General features: G+C 43.2%; 1 long non-coding RNA gene across 1 annotated transcript; it reads right to left on the bottom strand.

Moving 5' to 3' along the window:
* Positions 1 to 4,632: 4,632 nt before the first annotated feature.
* LOC139179416 (uncharacterized) lies at positions 4,633 to 15,888 on the bottom strand. Its single transcript, XR_011563789.1, has 3 exons — positions 15,372 to 15,888; positions 15,153 to 15,235; positions 4,633 to 5,347 (listed from the first exon to the last, which is right to left on the bottom strand). It is a non-coding gene; the product is annotated as an uncharacterized lncRNA (long non-coding RNA).
* Positions 15,889 to 16,158: the final 270 nt, after the last annotated feature.

Raw genomic sequence — 16,158 nt, 5'->3', positions numbered from 1 at the left:
GTGGCTATAGGAATAACCTCAGCTGGAGACCTTAAAAAAAAAATCCAGTCCATGGTAAGGAGAAAAAAAAAAAAAAAAAAACTCACATCAAATTCTGCACTGCTCTCCACCCCTCAGGCTTGACCTGTGGCTAGGGGATCAACACTAGGTTAGAAGGCATGTGTGGTCTGCAATTTCACTCTCTTGTTTCACCTCATCTTCTGGCTCTTCCAGGATCGGGTTAGGGGGAAGGGAATGGTCTTTTAACTCAGGCTGGTGCAGTTTGTGGTTTCTCTTGGCTAACTTGGCTGAGGGTCACATACTAGGTCTTCAGAGGGGGAGCATTTGTGGGTTTGTCAGAGGCCACATGGTATCTTTGCTGTGCATGGTTCCCTGATGTGGGTGATGTCTTGTACCCTCTGGCTAATTTAATACAATCCACCCTTGCATCTCTTGACCTCCAGAGATAACCACCATTTCCTCATACTCCTGGATTCCTGGCAGATAGCCCTCTGGGACAGGACCCCATCCAGGCAACTGAAAGCCCACTACCCACTGCAGCATCCATTTGGCCAGGGAAATCACCATTCATGCTCCACTAAACTATTGCCCTCTCTTGAACAATACCATCATAGCCTTCTCCAGCCCACTTTCTACTTTCAGAATTCTCCAGATCAAAAGCAAACACCAGTGCCTAACCTCATTCCCACCTTCCACCTCAAATTTCAGTCTGTATGTCAGGCTTCCCTCAAACTCTCTTAATCCTATGCTCTGGTTCTACAGAAGCACAGGGGCTGTAATTCCTTGTCAGTCCATTACTTAACCACATCACTCCCTCCAAGGCAGATTCTGAAATGAGCCCCCTTTAAAATCCTAGTCCCCTGTGAGGCTGGAGGTGGGTGGCAGAGGCTGCTAGTCTCAGGACCAGCTCTGTCCTCTTTTTTTTTTCAATTGGAGGATAATTGTTTTACAATGTTGTGTTGGTTTCTGCCGTCCAACACCATGAATCAGCCACATGTATACATATATCCCCTCCTTCTTGTACCTCCCTCTCACCTCTGTCCATCCCACCCCTCTAGGTTGTTACAGAGCACAGGGTTGAGCTCCTGGTATTATACAGCAACTTCTCACTAGCTAGCTATTTTACATATGGTAATGTATACGTTTCAATGCTACTCTCTCAATTCGTCCCACCATCTCCTTCCCTCGTTGTGTCCACAAGTCTGGTATCTTTTTTTTTCCTGTAATGTTTTAGGAGATCCTAAAAGTATGTCTGACAACGTTCTTTAGAAGGGAGAGAGGTATTTATTACTGGCTTTGAGCATTTGGCCAAAATTCTGAGACATCAGAAAAATTTCATTTCATACCCTTTTATATTAAGAACCATTCAGTTATATTTCTTGACATGGTTATTGGTTACTTCAGCGTGTTCACATTAAGAAAAATTCACCGAACTCTGTGCTTATACTTTGTGTATTTGGGTTGTTGTTGTTGTTTTGTTTTTGTTTTGTAGGTTATACCTTCACAAGGAGCTTCCCTGATGGCTCAGCAGGTAAAGTATCTGCCTGCAATGCAGGAGATGCAGGAGGCACGGGTTTGATCCCTGGGTGAGGAAGATCCCTTGGAGGAGGGCATGGGAACACATCCCAATATTCTTGCCATGAAAATTCCATGGACAGAGGAGGTTAGTGGGCTACTGTCCATGGCATTGCAAATAGTTGGACATGAATGAAGCGACTGAGCACACACATACTTGCATAAAAATTTACTTACAAGAAATGATCCTGAACCCATGGTGCACTGAATTTTGTGCCAGACCTTTTACATATCTTATCTCATTTAATCAGGTTGACTGTCATTTATTAAGCACCTACTATATTTTCCTGTGGTCATGTATGGATGTGAGAGTTGGACTGTGAAGAAGGCTGAGCGCTGAAGAATTGATGCTTTTGAACTGTGGTGTTGGAGAAGACTCTTGAGAGTCCCTTGGACTGCAAGGAGATCCAACCAGTCCATTCTGAAGGAGATCAGCCCTGGGATTTCTTTGGAAGGAACAATGCTAAAGCTGAAACTCCAGTACTTTGGCCACCTCATGTGAAGAGTTGACTCATTGGAAAAGACTCTGATGCTGGGAGGGATTGGGGGCAGGAGGAGAAGGGGACGACAGAGGATGAGATGGCTGGATGGCATCGCTGACTCGATGGACGTGAGTCTGAGTGAACTCCGGGAGTTGGTGATGGACAGGGAGGCCTGGCGTGCTGAGATTCATGGGGTCACAAAGAGTTGGACATGACTGAGCAACTGATCTGATCTGATCTGATATGTCTGCACTGTTATATTCTTTCTTTTTTAATATATATTCTTTCTTTTAATGTTTATTGAGATGTATAATATATATACAGAATATGTTCAGTTTAACAAATAGTTACAAAGTGAACACACATGTAAGTACCACCCAGATTAAAAAAATACATTGCCAGCATCCTAGAAGCCCTTTTCCTGATAACAATCCCCTGCAATATTCTTCATATGAATTATTTGATTTAATCTTCACAAACAATCCTGGGAAATTATCAGTGGTTGAGGTTGCAAGCTGGAAAATTCCCAGTGCTCACCTAGATCTGGGACACATTTGAGTCTGATCAGGCAGAATTTGGAAACCTCACTAAGCACCTTGGTCATTTAGCAAAGACCCCAGAAGGGATTTAGGTCTTTCTCTGTCTGACCTATTTTACGTAATAGAATGCCCTCCAGGTTCATCCATGGATCAAGCGTCTTAATCAGAAATTGAAGCTTAAGTCCCTGTTTATTTTCTATAATAGTAGGTTCTGCTCTGCTCTCAAAACCCAGAGGGTGGACCAAGCTCCTGAGGTCCAGTTCCTGGAGGTATAGCTCCTACATTTTTCTGCTTATTTCCTTAGCTCTGAATTCCTAGACGTGCCTGGCCACTGGCCATTAGAACTTACTTCTTTACTTGCTCCATCCTCATGAATCCCTAGGCTCTGGTTCCAACTACCCAGGATGTGGCTCACTCATTCAGTCTACAAACATTTATTGAGCACCTACTGTGTATCAGGCACTAAGCAAGGTGTTGAAGATACAGCCATGAACAGGACAGACATGGTCACTTTCCCAAATAAGTTGTAGTCTCATGGGGGATACAGACAAGTCATAAGACACTATGATCAGTCCTATGCACAAGCAAGTCCAGGGGCCTTTGAAAGTGTAAAGGGTGGATGCTTAATTTAGACTTCAGGTTTAGGAAAGACTTTTCAGAGGTAATAAAATCAAAACTGAGACCTGAAGGATGAGAGGAGTCAGTCAGAAGGACAAAAAGAGTAGTAAAAGTTGTAGGCCTGAAGTTCTCAAAATGCGTTTCCAGACCAGCAGCAGCAGGATCAACTGAGAACTTGTTAGAAATGCAAGTTTCCAGACCTACAAAATCAGAAATCCTAAGTATTGGGCCCATAAGTATTTGTGAGGCACCATATAATTTAAGAATCACTGGACTTCCCTGGTGGTCCAGTGGCTAAGATTCCACACTCCCAATACAGGGGGCCCAGGTTCAATCCCTGGTTGGGGAACTAGATCCCACATGACACAGCTAAAGATCTTGCATGCCAAAACTAAAGAGCGTGCATGCTGCAACAAAAAAGATCCTGTGTGCCGCAATGAAGATTGAAGATCCAGCATATCGTAATAAGAAACAAAACATCAAAAGGCCTGGAGAGATTGTGGCTTCCTTCCCCTACAAAAGAATCATACCCCAGTTATGAGAATGATGATTGCAGTGCCTTATCTGAGATGGCAACTCCAGGCCCAGTTCAGTCGAGTGACAGAAAAACAGAATAGAGAAGGACTACCATTCATTAAGGGCTTCCGAGGTGGCGCTAGTGGTAAAGAACCTACCTGCCAATGCAGGAGACATAAGAGATGAGGGTTTGATCCCTGGGTTGGAAAGATCCCCTGGAGAAGGGCACAGTAACCCATTCTAGTATTCTTGCCTGGAGAATCCCATGGACAGAAGAGCCTGGTGGGCTTCAGTCTGTAGGGTTACAAACAGTTGGACACGACTGAGTGACTAACACTTTCACTTTGTTTCAAGGGACTTAGGCTTTCAGATGCTGACCTAATCATATCTATAAACAAACCATAACCATGAGAATAGTCACGATATATTACTAAGAAATATAAAAAAGGTGGAATAAAATTATACATACAGAGTGATTCTAATAATTTTTAAATGCTGAATAAAAAGACTAGAAGGGAACACACCAAAATGTTAAAATAGCTTTCTTCCCATCTAATACTCATAAAACAGGTCAAATTTAAGAGAATGATTTATGTGACAACATGTTTTTTATTGCAGGGGTCCCCAGTCTCTGGGGTCTAATGCCTCATGATCTGGGGTGGAGCTGATGTAATAATAATAATAGAAATAAAGTGCACAATAAGTGTAATGAGCTTGAATCACCCCAAAACCAGCCCCCTGACCTGGTCCGTGGAAAAACTGTCTTCTGTGAAACTGGTCCCTGGTGCCAAAAAGGTTGGGGACCACTGCTTTTTAGTACTTTAACAGAAAACTAGAAGCAACTTAAATACTCAGCATAATGAAAAGGGATAAATAAATTATATTTTGATCATGTGATAGAATGTAAAGCAATCATTCAAAGTGACAGTTTAAAAAAGTTTTTTTGTCAAATCCTTGGCTCTGGCCTGCACACAATCTGCCCCCAGAGGCAGGGCCCACATATACTTCCAAAATTACAGTGGAAGGCAGGGTCACAGAGAACAAAAATCACCCATCTTTTCTGGGGCTTCCTGGAATTTCACTTCCAAATAAGGTCTTAGCTTTCCTCTCTAACAGAATTCATACCACTGTTTTAGATACATGGACCCAGAGAACCCCAGACTAACTGGGGTTTAAACAGATTTAAACAAAAGGCAGTCTGTTTAGATCTCATCTCGTGCCAACTTATCCCCCAGCACCCTATCCGTCATAGATGATGAGTTTCCTCTAAGGAGAAATGTGACCAATTAACCTCTGAATCCTGGAGCAGAACATCTTCATTTTTCATTCTCAATTGTGACATTATCAATGGCTACCCCTTGTTCTGCACCAGGGCAGGCCAGCCATTGGACTCTCTATACCCAGAGTCAGCCAGCTGTCCCCCAACAAAATCTGATGCATCATCTGCTTTGTAGGTAATTGTATTGGAACACGTGCACACACAGTATAGTTGTAACCATGAGAACAGTTGTAAGGACTTCCCTAGCAGTGCAGTGGTTAAGAATCTGTGCTTCTACTGCAGGGGCCTGGGTTCCATCCTGGTCAGGGAGCTAAGATACTGCAAGCCATACGGTAGGCCTTAAAAAAAGAGAGAGAGAGAGAGAATAGTCATGATATTTGTTAAGGGAAAATGTGAGGAAAAAAATATGTATATACAATGTGATTCCAGTCTTAAAGTGCATAATGGAAAGAATCAAATGAAACTTATCAAAATGTTAAATAGCTTCTCCCTCATCTCATGTAACAATCCAGCATAGTAATTTTGTCTATTTCACAGTTGCAGAAGACAGGTGACTGTCTTTGAAAAGCGGAATTGTGAGTGGCTTATTCCATATTTTTACACTACTTTCTATATTTTATATAATTCCACCCCTCATTCCTTTCCCCAGAGGTGGGAGGCTGGGTCCTGCAGGAAAAATCCGAAGTTGATCCCTGATGCACAAATGAATGCCCTCTGCCAAAGGACCAGCCTGCCATCTGTCATGAGCCTCTGGGGAAGGGAGGGTACAGGCAGGCACTGCACTTCCCTGAAAGGTCTGGTTCCCTGAAGGCCTAGAAGGACCATCCTGTGGGTGCAACTGTCTGTAAAAATTAATTTTCAAATTAAATTTCAATTAAAAAACCTGAGCCATCCCTGATTAACTCAACTTAATCCAGTTTCTTTTTTAAAGAGAAAAAACTTAACCCAAGGAGAGCTATGCCCGAAATTTGGAAATTTCCTGGTGCTGTCTCTAGTTCTCCAGCCTCAATTTCTGCCTTATCCACTCCCCTGGCTCAGAATCTGTGTGTAAACCAGAGAACCCAGCTTCCCTCTGATGGTTTACTAATCTAATGCCTCTTTATGACCATAGCTCACCCGGATCCTGTTTGAGCCTGTTGTGACCCAGCCCTTGGCTTCTGCCAAGCCCCTGCCTCCTAGCTCTGCCCTTCTGGCTGCCCACCCAGCCAGCACCCTCACACCAGCTCTTGGTCCTGCCCTCAGCACACAAGACAGACACAGCATTTTGTTAGTGAAGGTAACAGTGTGGAGGAGTCAGATTTTACTTCTGGTGGTGACATCAGCAGGAGTTTGGGTAGCTCCTGGCTACAGTTAATGGCACAGAGACTCCCTCAGACAATTTGAGTGCTCAGCAGTTTTGTTCTTTCTAGCTCTTTGTCTGCACTTGCCACTGCCACACTTTTCCCACCAAGCTTTGCTGTTACCATTAAGTATCTCAAATAGAAGTTCTCTGATTCTGAATGGGGTCAGACCCATCAACCAGACCTGAAGTCCCCCAGCTCCCAATAGTTCTTCAAAAAAGGTTGGAAACTTGTGAAATAAAAAAAAAAAAACGAAAGGTCTTAGCACTGCCTGGCTCCCTGCTCTGCTTTATATTCACCTCTCTCTCAGCTGCAAGTTCACCTTACACTCCAGGGCAAATTTCATTCCTGAGCAATATGAGGTGCCTGGACCAATAATTCAATAATAACCAATAATAACCTCTACATCCTTATCTTGTGGCCAGTTCTACTCTGAACCCGCTAATAGAATGGGAATGATTTGTAACCAAATCCTTGCCTTGGAACCTCAGACAACCTTGATCCTCGCTTCTTGGGTTCCCAAGTCTACACCAGCCTGGCATCCCAGGGATATCAAGGCAGTTACCTTATAGAAGAGTCATGGCTCAGGTATCTTGACAGGTACTACTGACTACTACTGTCGGTTACATCTTGCAGCCCGACTGTTCCCTTACGTGGTCACAATGTTTCACCCATCATCTTAGTCATTGTCAACTTTAGTATCTGTTTTAAGATGTGCATGCGTGCTCAGTCACTTCAGTCGTGTCCAACTCTTTGCGACCCCATGGACTGTAGCCTGCTAGGCTCCTCTGTCCACAGGACTCTTCTGACAACTGAAGTAGGTTGCCATGCCCTCCTCCATGGGATCTTCCCTACCCAGAGATCGAACCCGTATCTCCTGCGTCTCCAGCATCTCCTGCACTGCAGGGAGATTTCTTTACCCCTGAACCACCAGGGAAGTTTTATGATGTAAGTTTTATCATTATTCAAGTATAATGAGGCCAGCACAGGAGGAGGTGATTGCCATTGAAAAGATTGTTGTTCACAGTTCCCAAAGGGGTACATTGTGCCAAACAGGGCCATGTGGGGGAGCAGAAGGGTTGATGAGGAGTGGAGGAATTGAGGGGAAAATGTGGGCAAGAGCTTTCATTATGGTTTTCACAGGAAGGAATAAAGGTAAGCAGGTTTAAGGTTGGCTAGTTTGAATGATTTCAGTCAACTCTGGGGCACTGGGGCTGTCCTTAGTTGTCAGGTACATAGCCCTGGGGGGATTAGGACAAGGGAACAGTGGCCCAAAGCTGAGTCCTGTGAACACCTAATAAAGCAGATGGTTGGGATATAATCTTGAGTTGGTTGGTTTGCGCTTCCAGGAAATTTTTTGCTATTGGTAGGGATTTGCTAACCCTGGGAAGGACAGATGGAGAAGGAAATGGCAACGCACGCTGGTATTCTTGCCTGGAGAATCCCTGTGGACAGAGGAGCCTGGTAGGCTACAGTTCATGGTGTGGTCACAGTCAGATACGACTGAAGCGACTGAGCACACCTACTCGCACGAAGGACAGAAGCTCCCAGTGTCAGCAAAGCTCCCAAAAGCATCAAAATAAAGAGACTTAACCCATCCCGATGCTTAATACACATCCTCACTAGGTATTAATTAACTGTCACAGTTAGTTCAGTTGAAACTGAGTAATATTTGAATGAAAGATTTAATCTTGTTGCCAATTTCTCTTTAATAAAAAGTGAAAGGGAGGAATATAAAAATAAAATGAAAAATAAAAAATAAGGGAACACTGATGCTTTTGAACTGTGGTGTTGTTGGAGAAGACTTTTGAGAGTCCCTTGGACTGCAAGGAGATCTAACCCGTTCATCCTAAAGGAGATCAGACTTGGGTGTTCATTGGAAGGACTGATGCTGAAGCTGAAACTCCAATACTTTGGCCACCTCATGCAAAGAGTTAACTCATTGGAAAAGACTCTGATGCTGGGAGGGATTGGGGGCAGGAGGAGAAGGAGACGACAGAGGATGAGACGGCTGGATGGCATCACCGACTCGATGGACATGAGTTTGAATGAACTCAGGGAGTTGGTGATGGACAGGGAGGACTGGCATGCTGCAATTCATGGGGTCGCAAAGAGTTGGACACGACTGAGCGACTGAACTGAAGAAATTTTTAAAAAAAAACAATAAATTTGTCCTGGGATTCATGTCTGCAGAGTTGATGAGCCTAAATCGCCGTCAGTTTGGGAAGTGATATCTAAGCATGTAGAACTCTAACTCATCTCAGTAATAACATGCTGATATAAGCCAGTTCCACACTGCAGGTCAGTGTCATTGGGACTGCCAAGAGGTCAACCTAGATCAGAGAGAAGGAAATAGAAAGCCACCTATTAAATGGTGATACACAAGAGTATATTTTTCATGTATATTATTAAATATTCAAAAATATGTATAAATAGCTATAGAAAGTAAGAAAGTGCTAGTCACTCATGCCCAGCTCTTTGTGACCCCAACGGCTATAGCCCACCAAGCTCCTCTGTCCATGGAATTCTCTAGACAAGAATACTGGAGTAGGTTGCATTTCCTTCTCCAATAAATAGCTATAGATACACTATAAATACAGATACAAAGGAATAAAAGATTGGAAATATATTGCTAGCACGTAGCTCTCTTTGGGTTGAAAGATTATAAATGATATCCAATTTCTTCCTTATCCCTCTCAAGTTTTTTACAGTTGGCACATAATACTTTAAAATTTAGAGGAAAGGAACTTTACAAACTACGTATTTCTTCTTTCTAAAGCAAGAGATTAATAATGAGAAGGTAAGAGGGAGAGTGAGAGCCAGTACTGTCATAATTCCCTAGGGCATGTGATTATGTACTCCAGAAGTTCCTGAGTTGAGAAGTAAAAATAGGAAGAGCTGGGGTTAAATTTGGGGAAGCAATGAGTCTCATAAGAAGGGCTGTGAGCAGGGCAAACTAAGGTGAGGCACAGGAGTGGGGTGACTTAGAGGGAGGGTGGTGGGGCTGCAGGGACAGGTGGCACTGATCCAGGAATTCAGCCGGGAAAGGCTTTGGGGAGGGTGTGGGAGAGTTGTTTTAAAGGTTCAGGCGAGGACCCGAGTTCAGTTTGATCCCAAAGGAAGCAGCTGCGTCCTCCCCAAATCCCATTACCCTATCAAGCAGGCTTTTCACTCTCAGAGTTGGAACGTGATTTCTGGTCATTCGTGACCTCTTATATCCACCCAGCTCTTTCCTAAAGAGTTCTATATGCCCCCAGGAATGTCCTGATTTGGGTGCTTGTTAAAACGAAAGAACTTTTCCACTGAAGTCCTTTCAATCAAAAAAATTCACAGATTTTTTCCTGTACTTCTAAAACTAGACAGGCCTCTAGAAATACTTTAGCCAAACAACTTCATGGGTGCAAAGCACAGTGCTCCTTTTACAGATGAGGAAACTGAGACCCCAGGAGACTAGGTGAGGTGTGCAGTGTGACTAAGTTATGGCAGGGCTCCCTAGGACTCCTCTTTTTTCTGTGTATTTTTTCCATTACCCCATGTTGCTTCTTGTTAAACAGATCTTTGCGAAGATTTGTCAGTGCATCATCATGTCCTGTCATAATAGTAATTATTATTATATTTTACAAAATAATATCTACCATTATGTCCTGATTGAATAATACTTAACTGTTTGTTGGGGTCTATGTGCCCTTACCAGAAGCAGCCATTTAATTCTTATAGGAAGACAGTATTATTATATTTCATACAAAGAAGCTGAATATCAGAGCAGCTAAATAAACCATTCACTATCACTGTGTCAGTGGTAACAAAGTTAGGATCTGAACCCAGTCCATCTGAATCCAAAGTTACCTTCTTGACTCTCCATAAAGAAACACTGTTGGGTATAAACATGAATTGGAATATTATCCAGCCTTAAAAAGGAAGGAAATCTTCTATATGCAACAACATGATGCATGTAAAGGACATTACACTAAGTGAAAATAAACACAGAATGATAAATACCTAATGACATCACTTGTGTGTGGAGTCTAAAAAATGCTGAAACTAGAAGCAGAGAGGGCTTCCCTGGTGGATTAGCCGTAAAGAATCCACCTGCCAATGCAGGAGACGCAGAAGATGTGGGTTCAATCCCTAGGTTGAGAAGATCCTTTGGAGAAGGAAATGGCAACCCACTCCAGTATCCTTGCCTGGGAAATCCCATGGACAGAGGAGCCTGGAGGGCTACAAAGAGTCGGACATGACTGAGCATGCAGCCACATGTGGTGAGAACACTTAACATCTACACTTTTAGCAAACTTCAGGTATACAGTAAAATATTATTAACTATATTCATGTTGTCACATGTTAGATCTCTAGTACTTATTCACCTTGCATAACCGAAACTTTACCTCCTTTGATCCACATCTTTCCATTCTGCCACCTTCCAACCCCAGCTCCTATCAGAACCATTCTGTTCTCTGCTTCTATTGTTGTTGTTTAGTTGTGTCTGACTCTTGCAACCTCATGGACTGTAGCCCTCCAGACTCCTCTGTCCATGGGATTCTCCAGGCAAGAATACTGGAGTAGGTTGCCATTTCCTTCTCCAGGGGAAATCTTCCCAGTCCAGAGATCTAACCCACATCTCCTGCTGTCTCCTGCCTTGGCAGGTGGATTCTTTACTACTGAGCCACCTGGGAATTAATAGTCATTTATATACCTTTCCCTTCCCACCTGGGAAGCCCCTTCTCGCCACTTAAGAAAAGGAAAAGAAGCCGGGAAAGGGGTGGCAGGCACCATGTCCAGCTGCAAAGGTGGTAAGAAGCCCCTGAAGCAGCCCAAGCAGGCCAAGAAGATGGACAAGGAAGATAAGGTGTTCAATCAAAAACAGAGGAGCAGAAGAAACTTGGAGAGTTAAAAGCAAAGGCCGCAGGGAAGGGCCCCCAGATCACAGGTGGAATTTAGAACCCTGGCAAAAATTAAGTTGTTCCTTGTGCCTGAGGCGATAATGAGTTTTAATTCTATTCCTGTTTAAACATTTGGATTCCCTGCCATAACCGTTGCCACCTATAGCTAGAATGAAGTGTTGTCTTAGAATCTATTATATGTTTAAGAATAAACGTCTGTGATAAAAAAGGAAAAGAAGAAACCAGTAACTGTCTGATGTTAATTATGTTTAATATGTTAATTATGTTAAATATGTTAATTAGCTTGATTGGGGTAACCATTTCACAATATATATGTACATCAAATCATGAAACTGTACTGTCAAGTAAACCCCAGTAACATTTTTAAAATAAATATAAAAATACCTTGTACTGTACACACACAAAAAATATCTTTGACTGTACAAACAAAAAAATATTCTGTTGGGGCCAATCTCTCAAGGAGCTGATTCTCCATTAAATTCAGCATTCCTTAAATTTCTCTCATTAGTCAAATTGTCTTTTCTTCAAATAAAATGACAACATTTAAGCGTCTTGAACTAAATTCCTAAACCGGATTCATTCTAATCACCTCCATAGAGTTACTAGGATAAGAATTTTTACCTTGGCTTTGTTTTTATTTCACTTGAGTGTACAAAGTACTATTATGATATATTACTCTAATATAATAATTATTTGCACACTCAAGGAAATAAAAAAGGAACCCAAGGTGAAATTTTATGAGAAGCCTAATGGAGAAATCATAGATATTCCCTTGTGTTTGTTATATTTTCCAATAATATGGCAATCTTCAAACATTTCACATTATAAAACATCACCTCTGGTATTTAAATTGATAAATAAAAAGCAAGGTGCCCTCCAATTCCTGACTAGTGCTGGGGACAAAGATCATTCAGAGTTCATCCTGAAAAGCATCTAAATTTAGAGATTTGCTACCGGAGCAAAACTTTCATGTACCAGTAATAGAAGCAGGCAGCCTTTCCAAAATATGTTAAGTATGTGTTTGCGATGCTGTCATAAACAGGGTCAGAGAATCTGTCCCTGTGTGCTGGTGACCTGGGAGCCCTCACAGTTTTCTAGGCCAGTTACAGAGAGATCTGGGGCTGGAAGCAAAGGAGATTGCACAATAGTTAGCAGGGTGCTTAATTTAATCTCATCAGTTAGGGAAAGGCTTTTTAAAACTTTTTTTTTTTTTTTTAATTTGAAACATGTATATTTGTGCACAGTTGTTTATTTGTCTTTTAACGTCAAAAGCTTATTGAGGGGCTTCCCTGGTGGCTCAGTGGTACAGAATCTACCTGCCAACGCAGGAGACACTGTTCAACTCTTGATGCAGAAAGATCCCACATGCTGCAGACCAACGAAGTTCGTGTGCTACAACTACTGAGCCTGTGCTCTAGAGCCTGGGAGCCATGACTTCTGAGACCAGGTGCCATAACTACGGAAGTCCGCATGCCCTAGACTCCATGCTCTGCAACAAGAAGCCACCTCAATGAAAAGCCGGTGCACCGCAACTAGAGAATAGCCCCTGCTCACTGCAACTAGAGAAAAGCCCATGCAGCAACAAAGAACCAGCATAGCAAAAAATAATTAAAAAAAAAAAAAAGCTTACTGACAGAAACAAAAAGGTCTCCCTCCACCCCTACTCCTAGTCCCTTGGTCTACAACTCAAAGGTAACCATGGTTTAATCTCAGTGGTCTTTGAGTTTGGATATTGTATGACCAGAAGCAAACCGCTTTTCTACATCTTAAGGGCAATCTCTTTCTTTTTTAAATATTACAAATGCCCAGACAAAAGAAGTTAGAGGACAGGATCCTGGTGAGTGTTCAGAAAGTCTGGTTTTGGGTTCTGGGTTTTCTAAATCACTTCATTTCTTCATGTTTATTTATCAAATCTAGATTATAGAGGTTATAAGTTCTTCCACTCTTCCTTGCTCTCCTTCTTTCGCCTACCTAAAGCAAAGGATAAGGCATTCCTGAGGACATAGCTAGAATTGGTGGGGGAAGGGACAATAATAATACAGTAATAATTTTGGTTGCTGTTCAGCACTTATTATATTCCAGGAACTGTATTTTTTTTCTCATTTTGTCCTCATAACAATTCAATGAGGTAGGTATTTGTATCCTCATTTTTTTACAGATGAGAAAACTGAGGAAGAAGAAGTAATTTACTCAAGGATATATACAGGTAAGAAACAAAGCTAAATTTTGAACCTAGACTCTTCAAGTCTAAAGCCCCAGTGGAAATACCTGAGATTTCAAGTCTTTATAGGGAGACAGAGAATATGACTGTCAAAGTGCTAAGCTAGGTAAAGAACTGAAAAATGATATAGCATAAATTAGGGTGCTCCTGGACTAGCAGTGTGTGGGAACTGCTCTGGAACCTGCATTCAGGTTTTGGGGAGGTTGCATTGTTCACAACAGATGCTTCTGATAGCCTAAAATGAGCACAGTGATAGGCACGCTTACTAAACTGAGAATTCTTGGGTTGGAGACAGGTGTGCCAGCCTCAGCCAACACAGTTTCTTAAGAAACTGGATGGAAAAAAAAAGAAAGAAAGAAACTGGATGGAATCTCTCTAGAACAGGAGACGTCTGCTGCAGATATTCGTGGTTAGGTCCAGCCCTGTTTATACCTGCTGAAAGATTTCTGGAAGGCTGCCCATCAAGCAAGAGGGAACCAAAGATGGACAAGACACACTGTCAGAAACTGCAGGCATTTGGAAGGACAGTGCCAGAGCCAGCAGAGGAAGATCAAGTTGGAGTTAGTACATGCCTCTTAAATGTCACGGGGTGGCAAGAAACTGGAGATGGAGGCAAAGTCTGCTGGGACCAGCAGCAGGAATTCCATATGGACTCACAGCCACCTATGACTGAGACAAGATGCTAAGCAGCACTAGAAGTGGCATTATGATCATTGTTTAAAACAGGCAGACACCAGAAGCAGAAGACACTTTCTGTATGTGTTGATACTGTTAGGGGAAGTACACTGATTGAAACCGCCCACCCTGGCCAGGCACCATAGTAACCATTTGTATGAGTTGTTTTATGGCAGGAGATCCTGATAAGGAGTACGGAACTAATAAGCCACCACCAACCAGAAGAGTTCGGGAAAGGTCGAAAGGAGACACCGGTTGTCCGTTCACTTCCCAGAATCCCTCTCACTAGCATCCATCTTGGCTGAGCGATGCGTGCGCCACCAGGAAAGACTCTGAATTAGAATGATTGGCCAAAGACCACCCGGAAACTAATCCCATCACCATAAAACCCAAGACTGCGAGCCACGCAGCAGAGCTGTTCTCCTGGGTTCACTTACCCTACTGCTCGGCACCCGGGTGCCCTTTCCCAATAAAGTCTCTTGCTTTGTCAGCACACGTGTCTCCTCGGACAATTCATTTCCGAGTGTTAGACAAGAGCCCAGTTTTGGGCCCTGGAAGGGGTCCTCCTTCCTGCAACAATACCTGAGATGGTTTTGCAGCAAGTCATGTGACAAGGTGCTATGAGGTGTCCTTTGGCAAATCAGGCCTACCTAGAGCAGTCAGGGCAGGAGTCACTTCCAAAATATCACGTTTCTTCAGAGACCAGAGGGCCCACCCTAATTCTCATAACTGAGGAAGTAATCAAGGAAGAAGAGAGGGGGTGAAATCAGATGTCCTTGAAAAAAAAAGTGAAGTCGCTCAGTCGTGTCGGATTCTTTTCGACCCCATGGACTGTAACCTACCAGGTGCCTCTGTCCATGGGATTCTCCAGGCAAGAGTACTGGAGTGGGTTGCCATTTGAAGCGGAAACAAACAGGGACTGGCATCCTGTGCCAGGAGATGCAAGTATGCCCCAGTCTCCTGAAGTCAGAGTCCGGGGCTCACGGTGATAATCAGTCATCCTTACCTGCATGTGCTGTGGCAAGCTTGGTCACAAACAGGATCCAAGGCCACCTAGGTAACAGTTTCTGGCACCCCATTGACTTCAACCTGTGAAAGATGATTTCCAGAAGAAAGCAAGGATTGTCACCCTCCCACTCCATTCCCAGAAGAAACACTTTTGTTTCAGAAGGAAAACTCAGGAGAGAGGGTAGGGAGCTGACTTTCCAGGTGACAGAAAACTCACCTCTTTTCCCAGATCTCAAAATGGAAAATTTTCCAACTATGTCTACCTGGTTAAATCCTAATGCTATTATGTTTGACCCTAAGGTTTAACTGGCCTAGTGGGGTCTATGGCTGTCTCGGCCGGAGTGGGACAACCCTTCCTGGTAACTATAGAGCTGGAGAGAGTCAGATCTCTGCGTCCAAAAGAGCTGCAGAGATGAGTCACCTCTCTTACCAGAGAAGGGAGAGGGGTGGGCCTCAAGACTGGAGAGGCGTAGGTGCCATGAGCAAATAGTGTACTGTGTTCACTCATGTCTGCACTTAGCACTCTGAGGAGGTATTGTGTAACAGACTAGCTGAGGTGTTAAATGCGTCTGTGGAGGAAAACAGGGTAGGGTGGGGCATGCTGAGATACTTTGTTATTTATGGTAGTCTCAGTCTTCTGAAGAATGGAACTCTGTTGTTTGAAAGGTGATGAGTGTGAATAATGCAAATTACTGAAAAAGAGATGGAGGCAGAGGGCTCGAGGGGATTGTCTAGGAGGAAGAGATCACGTAGAGATCGTGGAGAGGGAGAAACCCCAAGATTGTGGCTGGAGAAAGGCCCAGAGAGAGGGTGTGTGGTGGGAAAAGAGAAGTAGCTGGTACTGAGGAGGAGCGCAGGTGAGGCCACAGAGATGTGCAAGAGGAATTGTTATGGAGCTGTGTGGTGTGAGATGCCATGTATTCTCTCTTTGTGAAACCCTCTTTGTGAAAACCTCTCTTTCTAATATCTTTGCTCTTCAGTGCTTTGCAGCTGGGGCTTTTATT

This window comes from Bos indicus, chromosome 1 (assembly GCF_029378745.1).
Source record: "Bos indicus isolate NIAB-ARS_2022 breed Sahiwal x Tharparkar chromosome 1, NIAB-ARS_B.indTharparkar_mat_pri_1.0, whole genome shotgun sequence".
Classification (NCBI taxonomy): Eukaryota; Metazoa; Chordata; class Mammalia; order Artiodactyla; family Bovidae; genus Bos; species Bos indicus.
The sequence above is the reverse complement of the archived record's forward strand: the minus strand, read 5'-3'. Positions and strand labels throughout refer to the sequence as shown.